Source organism: Phocoena phocoena, chromosome X (genome assembly GCF_963924675.1).
Source record: "Phocoena phocoena chromosome X, mPhoPho1.1, whole genome shotgun sequence".
Lineage (NCBI taxonomy): Eukaryota > Metazoa > Chordata > Mammalia > Artiodactyla > Phocoenidae > Phocoena > Phocoena phocoena.
The window spans coordinates 67,535,711-67,550,551 of NC_089240.1; positions in this window are offsets into that span (position 1 = coordinate 67,535,711).

Sequence of the window (14,841 nt, forward strand, 5' to 3'; positions counted from 1 at the left end):
CCTGATCTTAGAGGAGATGCTTTCAGTTTTTCACCATTAAGAATAATGTTTCCGGGCTTCCCTGGTGGCACAGTGGTTGAGAGTCCACCTGCCAATGCAGGGGACACGGGTTCATGCCCCAGTCCGGGAAGATCCTACATGCCGCGGAGCGGCTAGACCCGTGAGCCATGGCCATTGAGCCTGCGCATCCAGAGCCTGTGCTCCTCAACGGGAGAGGCCACAACAGTGAGAGGCCCACGTACCGCAAAAAAAAAAAAAAAAAAAAAAAGAATAATAATGTTTCCTGTGGGTTTATCATATATGGCCTTTATTATTTTGAGGTAGGTTCCCTCTCCACTTTCTGGAGAGTTTTTATCGTAAATGGCAGTTGAATTTTGTCTAAAGCATTTTCTGCATATATTGAGATGATCATATGGTTTTGATTCTTCAGTTTATTACTATTGTGTATCACATTGTTTGATTTGCATATGTTGAAGAATCCTTGCATCTCTGGGATAAATCCCACTTTATCATAGTGTATGATCCTTTAAATGTGCTGTTGGATTCTGTTTGCTAGTATTTTGTTGAGGATTTTTGTGTTTATGTTCATCAGTAATGTTGGCCAGTAATTTTCTGTTTTTGTGATAACTTTGTCTGGTTTTGGTATCAGGGTGATGGTGGCCTTGTAGAGTGAGCATGGGAGTGTTCCTCCCTCTTCAATTTTTTGGAAGAGTTTGAGAAGGAAGGGTGTTAGCTCTTCTCTAAATGTTTGATAGAATTCACCTGTGAAGCCATCTGGTCCTGGACTTTTGTTTGTTGGAAGATTTTTAATCACATTTTCAATTTCATTACTTGTGATTGGTCTGTTCACATTTTCTATTTCTTCCTTTTTCAGTCTTGGAAGGTTGTCCTGTTCTTAGAGTTTTTCCATTTATTCCAGGTTGTCCATTTTATTGGTATATAGTTGCTCGTAGTAGTCTCTTATGATCCTTTGTATTTTTGTGGTGTCAGTTGTTACTTCTTTTTTATTTCTAATTTTACTGATTTGAGTTATCTTCCTTTTTTTTCTTGATGAGTCTGGCTAAAGGTTTATGAATTTTGTTTATCTCTTCAAAGAACCAGCTTTTAGTTTCATTGATCTTTGCTATTGTTTTCTTCACTTCTATTTCATTTGCTTCTGCTCTGATCTTTATGTTTCTTTCCTTCTACTAACTTTGGATTTTGTTTGTTCTTCTTTCTCTAGTTGCTTTACACGTAAGGTTAGGTTGTTTATTTGAGATTTTCTTGTGTTTTGAGGTAAGATTGTATTGCTATAAATTCCCCTCTTAGAACTGCTTTTGCTGCATCCCATAGGTTTTGGGTCATTGTTTTTTCATTGTCATTTGTTTATAGATATTTTTTGATTTCCTCTTTGATTTCTAAAGTGATCTCTTGGTTATTTAGTAGCATATTGTTTAGCCTCCTTGTGTTTGTGTTTTTTACAGTTTGTTTTCCCTGTAATTGATTTCTAATCTCATAACATTGTGGTTGGAAAAAATGCTTGATACTATTTCAATTTTCTTTAATTTACAGAGGATTGATTTGTAACACAAAATGTGATCTATCCTGGAGAACGTTCCATACGCACCTCAAAAGAAAGTGTATTCTGCTGTTTCAGACGGAATCTCCAATAAATATCAATTAAGTCTATCTGGTCTATTGTGTCATTTAAGGCTTGTGTTTCCTTATTAATTTTCTATCTTGATGATCTATCCATTGGTGTAAGCAGAGTGTTAAATTCTCCTACTCTAGCTGTGTTACTGTCGATTTCCCTTTTATGGCTGTTAGCATTTGCCTTGTGAATTAAGGTGCTCCTATGTTGGGTGCATAAATATTTACAATTTTTTTTTTTTTTTTGCAGTACGCAGACCTCTCACTGTTGTGGCCTCTCCCATTGCAGAGCACAGGGTCCGGACGCACAGGCTCAGTGGCCATGGCTCACAGGCCTAGCCACTCCGTGGCATGTGGTATCTTCCTGGACCGGGGCACGAACCCATGTCCCCTGCATTGTCAGGCAGACTCAACCACTGTGCCACCAGTGAAGCCCAAATATTTACAATTTTTATATCTTCTTCTTGGAATGATCCCTTGGTCATTGTGTATTGTCCTTCCTTGTCTCTTGTATTAGTCTTTATTTTAAAGTCTAGTTTTTCTGATATGAGTATTGCTACTCCAGATTTCTTTTGATTTCCATTTGCATAGTATATCTTTTTCCAGCCTCTCACTTTCAGTCTGTATGTGTACCTAGGTCTGAAGCACGTCTCTTGTAGACAGCATGTATATGGGTCTTGTTTTTGTATCCATTCAGCCAGTCTGTGTCTTTTGGTTGGTGCAATTAATCCATTTACATTTAAGGGAATTATCGATACATATGTTTCTTTTGCCATTTTCTTAATTGTTTTCTTGTGTTTCCCGCCTAGAGAAGTTCTTTGAGCATTTGTTGTAAACCTGGGTTGGTGGTGCCGAATTCTCTAAGCTTTGGCTTGTCTGTATAACTTTTGATTTTTCCATCGAATCCAAATGAGTGCCTTGCTGGGTAGAGTAATTTTGGCTGTAGGTTTTTCCCTTTCATCACTTTAAATATATCCTGCTATTCCCTTCTGACCTGCAGAGTTTCTGTTGAAAAATCAGCTGATATCCTTATGGGGATTCCTTTGTATATTATTTTTGGCTTTTCCCTTGCTGCTTTTAATATTTTTTCTTTGAATTTAACTTTTGTTAGTTTGGTTAATATATGTCTCAGCATGTTTCTCCTTGGGTTTAATCTGTATGGGACTCCCTGTGCTTCCTGGACTTGGGTGACTATTTCCTTTCCCCTGTTAGGGAAGTTTTCAACTATAATCTCTTCAAATATTTTCTCAGACGCTTTCTCTTCTTCTTCTGTGATCCCTGTTATTCAAATGTTGGTGCATTTAATGTTGTCCCAGAGGTCTCTGAGACTGTCCTCATTTTGTCTCATTATTTTCCTTATTCTTCTCCATGGCAGTTATTTCCACCCTTCTATCTTCCAGCTCACTTATCTGTTTTTCTCCATCAGTTATTCTGCTATGGATTCCTTCTAGTATATTTTTCATTTCATTTAATGTGCTGTTCATCACTGATTGCTTGTTCTTAATTCTTCTAGGTCCTTTGTAAACATTTCTTATATCTTTTTGATCCATGCCTCTATTCTGTTCCTGAGATCTTGAATCATCTTTACTATCATTACTGTGAATTCTTTTTCAGGTAGATTACCTATTTACTCTTCATTTATTTGGTCTTGTGGGTTTTTACCTTGCCCCTTCATCTACAATGTATTTCTCTGTTGTCTCATTTTGTCTAACTTTCTGCATTTGTGGTCTCCTTTCTGCAGGCTGCAGGGTCATAGTTCCTCTTGCTTCTGTTTTCTGGTCCCTGGTGGATGAGGTTGGTCCAGGGTCTTTTATAGGCTTCCTGGGAGGAGGGACTGGTTCCTGCACTTCTGTGTGTGGAGCTTAGTCTTTTCCCTCTGATGGGCAGGATCTCATCATGTGGTGTGTTTTGGGCTGTCTGTGAGCTTAGTACGACTTTAGGCAGCCTCTCTGCTTATGGGTGGGGCTGTATTCCTGTCTTGCGGGTAGTTTGGCATGAGGTGTCCAGCACTGGTGCCTGCAGGCAGTTGGGTGGAGCCAGGTCTTGGTGTTGAGATGGATACTCCAGGAGAGCACATGCCAATTAATATTCCCTGGGCCTGGGAATTCTCTGGTGGTACAGCATCCTGGATTCAGCATTTCCACCCTGGAGGCCCAGGGTTGACCCCTGGCTGGGAAACCAAGAACCTGCAAGCTGCATGGTGCATCCATAGAAGAAAGGAAAACAAAGGAAAAGAAATGAAACAACAAAACCCCAAGACAAATAGCAAAATCAAAACCAAACAGCAGCAACAACACAATAAAAAGGAAGAAAGAAAACAGACAAACCAAACCCAAGATAAGTGATAAACAGAAAACCAGATAAGTGATAAAAAGAAAACCAAACAAACAGAAACAAAGAAACGGACTATAAAGGCAAAAAAACCCATAAAACAGGGCTTCCCTAGTGGCGCAGTGGTTAAGAATCTGCCTGCCAATGCAGGAGACACGGGTTGAAGCCCTGCTCCTGGAAGATCCCACATGCTACGGGGCAACTAAGCCCATGCGTCACAACTACTAAGCCTGCACTCTAGAGCCCATGAGCCACAACTACTGAGCTTGAGTGCCACAACTACTGAAGCCCGTGCACCTAGAGCCTGTGCTCTGCAACAAGAGAAGCTACCCAATGAAAAACCCATGCACTGCAATGAAGAGTAGCCCTCACTCACCACAACTAGAGAAAAAAGCTCACATGCAGCAACAAAGACTCTAGACAGCCAAAAATTTTTTAAATAAATAAATAAATTTATTTTTAAAAATAATAAATAAAACACATAGAAACAATCAAAAAAAGAACAAAGACAAGAAAAAACACAGAACAACAAAAAGTAAATAAAAATAGAAAAATATATTAAAAAATAATATTAAAAAAATAATAATAATAAAAACATCAACTGAACAAAATGAAACAAGCAACAAAGGAATAATAGTAATAAGAATGTTTTTCTGAGGCCTCCTCTGTCAGCATCCTTGCTCCCACAGTAAGCCACAGCCATCCTCCACCTCCCCAGGGAGCCCTATAATACCTCTAGGTAGGTCTTTGGACCTGCTGTGGGCACTGTGGGTGGGCACATAATCTGACCTGGCCCAACTCTCACGTGTACTTGCCCCCAAAGTCCACTGCTTTTAATGCTAGACTGGTCTCAGTTTTAGGAACACTTGTTGTCTATTCAGGTATTTCAGAGATGTAGGATTTACCAAGCCGATCATGTTGATTTAATCTGTGGCTATGCAGCTGCACAGAGATATTTCAGTTCCTCTTCCTTAGTCGCACCACCCCTGGGGCTCAGCTTTGGTTTTGGCCCCAAGTCTGCATGTTTGCCACCCTTAGGTATCTGTTCCCTGCCCAGGCGATAGTGAGTGAAAGCAGTGGCTGATTGGGGCACACTTACTCAGGCCAGGGAGGGGTACATTGGCCACAACTGGGGTGTGCACAAAGTGCCTGCAGCAGCAGTGACCAGCAGACAGTTGCAACAGACTGGGGCATGCTCACTCTGGTGGGAGTCCCTCCCAGTGCTCGCGGAGGCATGGACTGGTGTGTGGGGGCTGTAGTGGCCCCACCTCTTACGCGCCACTCAACAATGACACCTCGTTTCCTAGGCAGACCATGTTTCCTCTAGGGCATTCCAGGCCATGGAGCCCCTCACTCCCGTTCCCTCTGTTGTATCTGTGCAGCCAACAGTGGTCCTCTCCCCAGATCCGCTCTCTCTCTCTTTTTTTTAACATCTTTATTGGAGTATAATTGCTTTACAATGTTGTGTTAGTTTCTGCTGTATAACAAAGTGAATCAGCTATATGTATACATATATCCCCATATCCCCTCCCTCTTGAGCCTCCCTCCCACCCTCCCTATCCCACCCATCTAGGTGGACACAAACCACTGAGATGATCTCCCTGTGCTATGCAGCTGCTTCCCACTAGCTATCTATTTTACATTTGATAGTGTATATGTCAATGCTACTCTCTCATTTCATCCCAGCTTCCCCTTCCCCACCACCCCCATGTCCTCAAGTCCATTCTCTACATCTGCATCTTTATTCCTGTCTTGCCACTAGGTTCATCAGAACCATTTGTTATTAGATTCCATATATATGTGTTAGCATACAGTATTTGTTTTTCTCTTTCTAACGTACTTCACTCTGTTTGACAGACTCTAGGTCCATCCACCTCACTATAAATAACTCAATTTCATTTATTTTCACAGCTGAGTAATATTCCATTGTATATATGTGCCACATCTTCTTTATCCATTCATCTGTCAATGGACATTTCGGTTGCTTCCACTCTCTTAACCCCACACTTTAGCACTCAGCCCCTGCCAACATTGGCAGATTCACATCTCAAGCAGGGGCACCCAGGGCTGATTCTGGAGGAGGCTTTGTGATGGGCAGCACTCAGGACCTTGGAGCCTACACGGGCAGAGGCGGCCTTGGCTTGAGGGGTGGGTGAGCCTGCTCAGATGGGTGTCCCTCCCAGTACGCACGGAGGCTGAAGCCAGTGGGTGGTGAAGGGGGTTGCAGTGATGGCTCCACCCCTTGCACACCACTCAACAATGACGCCTTGTTTCTATGGTGTCCCGGGCTTCCTCCGCCAACTTTCCCAGTCATGGAGCACCTTATTCCTGTCCCTTTGGGCTGTCTTTTCACAGCCAACAGCTGTCCCCGCCCTGGGTCCATGCTCCAAACCCCACTTTCCAACACCCATCCCCCCTCTGCAACAGGAGACACATGACTCCAGCTGGGGTGCGCAGGGCTGCGACTCAGACCATGAGTGCAGTTCTTACCTTGACCTGCCTTCCACAGACTGTCCGTTGCATTCCCCTTTGATCCCCTGAAGGTCTCTCTCTGTCCCAGCTACTTTCTCCACCATGTGGGGGGGGGTTTGAGTGCGGGAACCTCTCCTCACCTTCAGCTTCCTGCCAGAGTTACTGGTCCCTTTCTTGATTCCTCTTTTCTTTTTTCTTTCTTTCATCTTACCCAGTTGTGAGGGGATTTTTCTTGTCCTTTTATGTGTCCGAAGTCTTCTGCTAATGTTCAGCAGGTGGTCTGTGAGAACTGTTCCATTTGTAGATGTATTCTTAATGTACTTGTGAGGAGAGATGAATTCCGCATCCTCCTATTCCATCATCTTAAATGGCCATGCCTTCTTTTTGGAATTCAGCGTATTTATTAGTCCTCTTCTTGGTTCCACTTTTGAAGAAATTCACAGTCCAAAGAAAGTGTTGCTTCAGCATCCCCAGGAGAAGCTCTGGTCCAAGTTCTGATTGGAATTCCAGGCGAGGCTGCTCGCTGAGCCCTGCCTACTCTACCTATGCTGGGAAGCCCTCAACTGTCTCTGCAGCCAACCATTCAACTGATTGTCTGTCCCACAGCTTTTGAATGCACCATTTTCTATCATATTCTTTCTCCCTCTCCTCATCCTTCTTCCCCTCTTTTTGTCCTCCCTTCCCTCCACCCCACTGTGTTTTAGTTTAGATAATTTCTATTCATCTGTCTCCAAGTTCACTGATTCTTTTCATAAATATATATTATTTATATTTGAATCTCTTTCTGTTCTATTGTTTTCTCTTTCCTTTTTTCTTAACTCATAATTATTTGCTTTATAATTGAACAGAATGTATAGGACAGAAGAGACTAGTGTAAATCATATTTATGCTTGGAAATGAGCATGTCTCTTTGGTTAGGCCTTTAGTGTTGGAAATTTGAAATAATCTAATCAGGAATTGAAGTGGGTGTGAAATTTGGTCTTGCTGTGATTATTCTCAGTGTACCACCTGCTTCAAATTCCTCTAGATCCCTTGTGCTTAGGTGAATGCTACATTGCTGGGGGATTTTTCCAGTGTTCATATCACACCTTCAGCTTTAGCCTTTCTTTGTGATCCTGTGCTTCAGAGAAGGTATTTCTCCACATTTTTACTTGAAACATGACTCTACTGATGGGGGCAGGTGAGGATATTCTCTATTGTCTTGTTTTAGGTTCTGTCCTCCATAGGCCCTGTGCCCCTGGTTCTCCTGAAGAGGGCTTTCTCGGTGATCTAGCCCTTTTCCCAGTGGTAGAGGTTGTTTTTGTTTTGCTTTGTTTTCTATTACTTTCCTCTAGCCACAGTGGGTCTTCAACTGTGCCCTAGGGATGACAAGGTTTGCTGTCCTTCCCCTAGCAACTTAGGCTTTTGTTCCAGAAGGTAGAGTGTTCTGGGCAGAGATTCATGTTTTTCCCACATTGGTAACCACTCCTTTCCCCCAGGTCTATACCATGAGGTAGGCTTTCTCTGGTCTCCTGCCCTGCCCTCAATGTTTTGTTTTGTTCTTGTTTATTGCTGTTGTTTTTTATGGGAAGCCATAGAGGTTTGTGGAGAAAAGCCTGCAAGTTGGGTTAGAGCTCTCCATAGTCTATAGATCTCAAGGGTTCTATATTTTCGTGCTAGCTCACATACAGCCTTCAGCAATTTGTTAAAAAAATATATCTGAACTTTTTCCTGCTTGTATGGCAGCCTATTACCCTCCCATGTACTTCTGCAAATTAGCCAGTGCTCATGTTCCATTCTTGGAAGCACCTGTCTTTCCTTAGATTTCAGGCCTGCTTGTTGCCCTGTGACCTTGACTCTTTGATAGGTTCATGGAAATTTATAATTGTGTATATTATCCAGTTTATCTTATTGTAACAGTGGGAATGATTCTCTTTCCAATTTTCTGCATACCAAGTGGAAGGCAAAATAACCCCTACAATGTTTTTGTTAGAATAATAAGATCTAGCAATATGTAAAAGTTGTGGAAAGAATGTAAAAATCACAGAAAGTAGAGCAAACATAGCTATAATAGAGCACATTTAGACAGTTATTAGGAAATTAAAAGGAAAAGAAGATAGAGAAATTAAGACAGTTTTTGTTATAAAGTGTAAATGCTTTAAGCCTTAGTGATATAAAAGTGATGGCATAGCTAATAACAATCATGAGTGAGATAAAATGTCAGTATGTTAATTTCATTATCTTTCATAGCATGGAATCAATAAATTCCAATAAAGTTAAAATAAGTAGTTAAAAATACAAAAATATTTTAATGCCAATGTAGTAGAGTTGTTTTACTTTAGAAGAATCTTAAAAGCTAGTCTACATTGCTGTCTACTAAATTAAAATTGATTTAATATTTTATTATAAATAATATTATAATATCCTTTTGTAGTAAAATCATTTATTTCTAACTTTCCATATGATATATGCACAGAGAGAACAAAGTGCTTCAGATTGTGTTTTCTCAAATTTTAGCACTGGTAGGATTCAAGATAATTTGTTTCTATCCTATTTGCAATTTTTACTGTTGCTTAAATATTTTTAAGTGAACATGTATCATTTTTACTAAAATGAAGTCAGTGTGCTTTAAAAAATCAATTAAATGCATTTTGAGTAAAAGTTAAACTGTCTGATTACTTCTTAGAGTTTAAAAATTGAATCTGCCACAAAAATCAGAAAGATAACAATGTGAAATATGTTTAATACACTGTTAATTACCTACTAATATGCTATTATTTTCCTTTCTTAAACCAGGAATTTCTGACAGTTTTACATGGAGTCTTATGTTTCAGAGACCTTAGTATCCTTTACTAGCAGTACTTCTCATTGAATTTAAGTAAATGTCTGTGTACTTCCTAATAGCACAGGGTTCTCAACCTTGACACTACTAAAATTTAGGCTGCATAATTCTTTATGGTGGGAAGTTGCCCTGTGCTTTGTAGGATGTTTAGAACATCCCTAGCCTCTACCCACTATGTGCCAGTAACAATCCCCTGTCCACTATTGTGACAACAAAATATATCTCCAGACTTTGCCAGATATACTCTAGGGGGCAAAATTACTCCTCGTTGAGGACCATGTAATAACAACACTTTAGAGGAACTATTCATTTTTTCCACAGCTTTAATAATTGAAGAAAAGTTATGGGATTTTATCTCACTGACTCTAATCAGCCATAAATAATTAATAAGCTCTTGCCCCAAATCTTCCTCTGACCTTATTGTATGAATCATTATACTTTTAATTTACCATCATATATCTTGCTGTTTTCATGCTTTATTTTCCCCCGGTAGATTATAAGATCTCAGAAGTCAAGAATGGTCATCTACTTCATATATACATAACCTTGCCTTGTACCTTATGCATTATATGACTTCAGTAAATGCTTATAGGTTTAAATCAACCTATTCTTATTGAGAAAAGCATTATGCTAGGCCTTGAAGAGCATACAAATATGGGAAAGCCTAGTCTGCTCCTTCAAGAAGCATATTAGGAACAGAACTAAAATAAATATATTAAAAATTAGTAGAAAGGAGAATATGCTAAAAGCCATAAGAAAGATACAAGCAAATGCCAAAGGTAAGAGAGATCATGAAAGGCTTCAAGGACAAAATGGGTTTTGAAATGGGCCTAAAGAATGGCTGTTAGGCAGGTTTATGGAGAGTAGAGGGTAGAGAAGGGCTTTTATAGGCATAGTTTAAGGGAAGCGTTGAGGAACAAATTACTGGAGATAGAAAAGCTTAAAAGTATGTTTTGGAAATAGCAAGAAATGATGATATAAAACCTATTGGGTCTTTCTTGATTAAAGTCATATTCTATTTTTTATTTCTGCCAGACATAAAACATCCTTATCATCAAAGAAATCATGGTGTTCTATGTAAGGGATTTGTATTAATTTGCTAGAAGTTTTATTAGTATAGTGAACGTTTGGAATAATGTTAAAGCAAAGGGGTTCTTATGCAGCTTTATTTTCTATCTTAAAAATAAAAGTTATGTAAAGTTATCATTTATGAGTTTTATACAGTTTTTCTTTCTGTTTATTTCATTTTGAATTATCACTGTACACAGTGAACTATGATTTTATATTTACTAAATATTTTCTGTTCATTTTTCCGTCCCTTGTAATGTGAGTTTGCTCATCCAAGTGGCAGTAGAGAGTTATATAGCGCTGGCATATAGATGAACTGGGGAAGAGAAAATAGCTATTAGATTGTAGTTACCCTTTTCCCATAGGAACAACAACAAAAATCTTCCTGTTCAATAAAAATATTTAAAATTTCATTATGTAAAGCATACAGTAACCTAAATTAAGCTTTGGGTGCAAATAAAAATCAATGGGAAACTCATGCTTTTAGATTGTCCTTTTGAGTAGCTCTCAAAGTGTAGTCCAAGGACCCCTAAGAGGCCCCAAGATCTTATTGGAGATCCATGAAGTCAAACTGTTTTCATAATACTAAAACATTATTTTCATTATGCACTATATTGACATTTTCACAATGGTACAAAAACAACAATTAAAACTACTATTGCTTTAGCATGAATCAAAGCACTGGTACTAAACTATAGTAGTAGTAATTTGTATTCTTCACCACAATGCCCTCAGAGGGGGAAAAGAAGCCAGTTTCACTTAATGTCTTTGATTAAGCAGTAAAAACTATTAATTTTACTTGATCTAGACCCTTGAATATATATTTCTTTAATTGTACAACAGAATGGAAAGTAGGCAGAAAGCACTTCTTCCTCACACCAAGTATGGTGGTTGTCTCCACATAAAGCACTTAGAAGATTGTTTGCATTGTCAAACTTTCCTAGCTGCTTTTTTCATGGAATACCATTTTTACTTGAAAGAACTAGTAACAAACTATGGTTATTCTGATTTGGTTATTTGATATATATTTTTTTCAAAAATGGATGACTTGAGGCTTTCACTTCAAAGAAGACAACTGATGGTATTCATTAGCAATGCCAAAATGTAAGTTTTCAAGCGAAAATTGGAATTTTGGAATTAAAAATATTCTCAGTTTTCAGATTTACAATATTGCATTAGTTTCAAGGTGTACAGCAAAGTGATTCAGTTATACATATATTTTTCAGATTATTTTTATTGTAGGTTATTACAAGATACTGAACGTAGTTCCCTGTGCTATATGGTGAATCTTTGTTGCTTATCTATTTTATATAAAGTAGTTGTTATCTATTAATCCCATACTCCTAAATTATCCCTTCCCCCTCATTTTCCCCTATGGTAATCACAAGTTTGTTTTCTATGTCTGTGATTCTGTTTTGTATATACATTCATTTGCATTATTTTTAGATTCTACATATAAGTAATATATAATATTTGTCTTTCTCTATCTGACTTCCTTCACTTAGTTCGATATTCTCTAGGTACATCCACGTTGCTGCAAATGACAATCTTTCATTTCATTCTTTTTATAGCTGAATAATATTCCATTGTATATATATACCACGTCTTCTTAAAGCAATCATCTGTTGATGGGCACTTGGGTTGTTTACATGTCTTGGCTATTGTAAATAGTGCAACTATGAACACTGGGGTGCATATAGCTTTTTTTTTTTTTTTTTGTGGTACGCGGGCCTCTCGCTGTTGTGGCCTCTCCCGTTGCGGAGCACAGGCTCCGGATGCGCAGGCTCAGCGGCCATGGCTCACGGGCCCAGCCACTCCGCGGCATGTGGGATCTTCCCGGACCGGGGAATGAACCCGTGTCCCCTGCATCGGCAGGCGGACTCTCAACCACTGTGCCACCAGGGAAGCCCCATATAGCTTTTTAAATTAAAGTTTTTATATTTTTTGGATAAATGCCCAGGATTGGGATTGCTGGATCGTATGGTAACTCTAGTTTTAGTTTTTTAAGGAATCTCCATACTGTTTTCCATAGTGGCTGCACCAATTTACATTCTCACTGAAAGTGCACAGGGGTTCCCTTTTCTCCACAACCTGTCCAATATTTATCGTTTGCAGACTTTTTGATGATAGCCATTGTGACGGGTGTGAGGTGATACCTCCTTGTGGTTTTGATATGCACTTCCCTAAGAATTAGAAGTGTTGAGCATCTTTTCATGTGCTTGTTGGCCATCTGTATGTCTTCTTTGGAGAAATGTCTATTTAGTTCTTCTGCCCCTTTTTTGATTGGGTTACTTGATTTTTTGATATTGAGTTGTATAAGCCATTTGTATATCTTGGATATTAAGCCCTCATCAGTCACATCATTTGCAAATATTTTCTCCCATACCATAAGTTGTCTTTTCATTTTGTTGATGGTTTCCTTTGCTGTGCAAAAGCTTTCATGTTTGATTAGGTCCCACTTGTTTATTTTTGCTTCTATTTATTCTGCCTTGGGAGATTGATCTAAGAAAATATTGCTACGATATATGTTTTAGAAAGTTTTGCCTATTTCATGTCTCATATTTAGGTCTTTAAACCACTTTGAATTTATTTTGGTATATCGTGTGAGGAAGTGTTCTAATTTCATTGATTTACATGTAGCTGTCTGCCATTCCCAACACAACTTTTTTTCTTTCTAACATCTTTATTGGAGTAAAATTGCTTTAAAAGGGTGTGATAGTTTCTGCTTTACAACAGGGTGAATCAGCTATACATATACATATATCTCCATATCTCCTCCCTCTTGCATCTCCCCCCCACCCTCCATATCCCACCCCTCTAGGTGGTCACACAGCACAAAGCTGATCTCCCTGTGCTATACGGCTACTTCCCACGAGCTATCTATTTTATATTTGGTAGTTTATATAAGTCCATGCCACTCTCTCACTTCGTCCCAGCTTACCCGTCTCCCACCCAATGTCTTCAATTTTGTTTCTTTTTATGGCTGAGTAATATTCCATTGTATGTACGTACACATCGTCTTTATCCATTCACCTGTCGATGGACACTTAGGTTGCTTCCATGTCCTGGCTATTGTAAATAGAGCAGCAATGAACATTGTGTTACATGACTCTTTTTGAACTATGGTTTTCTCAGGGTATATGCCCAGTAGTGGGATTTCTGGGTCGTATGGTAGTTCTATTTTTAGTTTTTTAAGGAAGCTCCCTACTGTTCTCCATAGTGGACTTATCAATTTACATTCCCACCAAAAGTGCAAGAGGGTTCCCTTTTCTCCACAACCTCTCCAGCATTTATTTTTTGTAGATTTTTTGATCATGACCATTCTGTCTGGTGTGAGGTGATACCACATTATAGTTTTGATTAGCAATTCTCTAATGATTAGTGATGTTGAGTATTCTTTCATGTGTTTGTTAGCAATATGTATATCTTCCTTGGAGAAATGTCTATTTAGGTCTTCTGCCCATTTTTGGATTAGGTTGTTTGTTTTTTCTTTTTCATATTGACCTGCATGAGCTGCTTGTAAATTTTTGAGATCAATTCTTTGTCATTTTCTTCGTTTGCAAATATTTTGTCACATTATGAGGGTTTTTGCTCGTCTCGTTTATGGTTTCCTTTGCTGTGCAAAAGCTTTTAAGTTTCATTAGGTCCCATTTGTTTATTTTTGTTTTTAAGTGCATTTCTCTAGGAGGTGGGTCAAAAAGGATCCTGCTGTGATCTATGTCATAGAGTGTTCTGCCTATGTTTTCCTCTTAAGGGTTTTATAGTGTCCGCCCTTGCATGTAGGTCTTTAATCCATTTTGAGTTTATTTTTGTGTATGGTGTTGGGGAGTGTTCTAATTTCATTCTTTTACATGTAGCTGTCCAGTTTTCCCAGCACCATATACTGAAGAGGCTGTCTTTTCTCCATTGTATATTCTTGCCTCCTTTATCAAAAATAAGGTGACCATATGTGTGTGGGTTTATCTCTGGGCTTTCTATCCTGTTCCAATGATCTATATTTCTGTATTTATGCCAGTACCATACTGTCTTGATTACTGTAGCTTTGCAGTTTAGTCTAAAGTCCAGGAGCCTTTTTCCTGCAGCTCATTTTTTCTTCCTCAATATTGCTTTGGCTATTCAGGGTCTTTTGTGTTTCCATACAAGTTGTGAAATTTTTTGTTCTAGTTCTGTGAAAAATGCCATTGGTAGTTTGATAGGGATTGCATTGACTCTGTAGATTGCTTTGGGTAGTATAGTCATTTTCACAATGTTGATTCTTCCAGTCCAAGAACATTGTATATCTCTCCATCTGTTTGTATCATCTTTAATTTCTTTCATCAGTGTCTTATACTTTTATGCATACAGGTCTTTTTTCTCCTTAGGTAGGTTTATTCCTAGGTATTTTATTCTTTTTGTTGCAGTGTTAAATGGGAGTGTTTCCTTAATTTCTCTTTCGGATTTTTCATCATTAGTGTATAAGAATACAAGAGATTTCTGTGCACTAATTTTGTATCCTGCTACTTTCCCAAATTCATGGACTA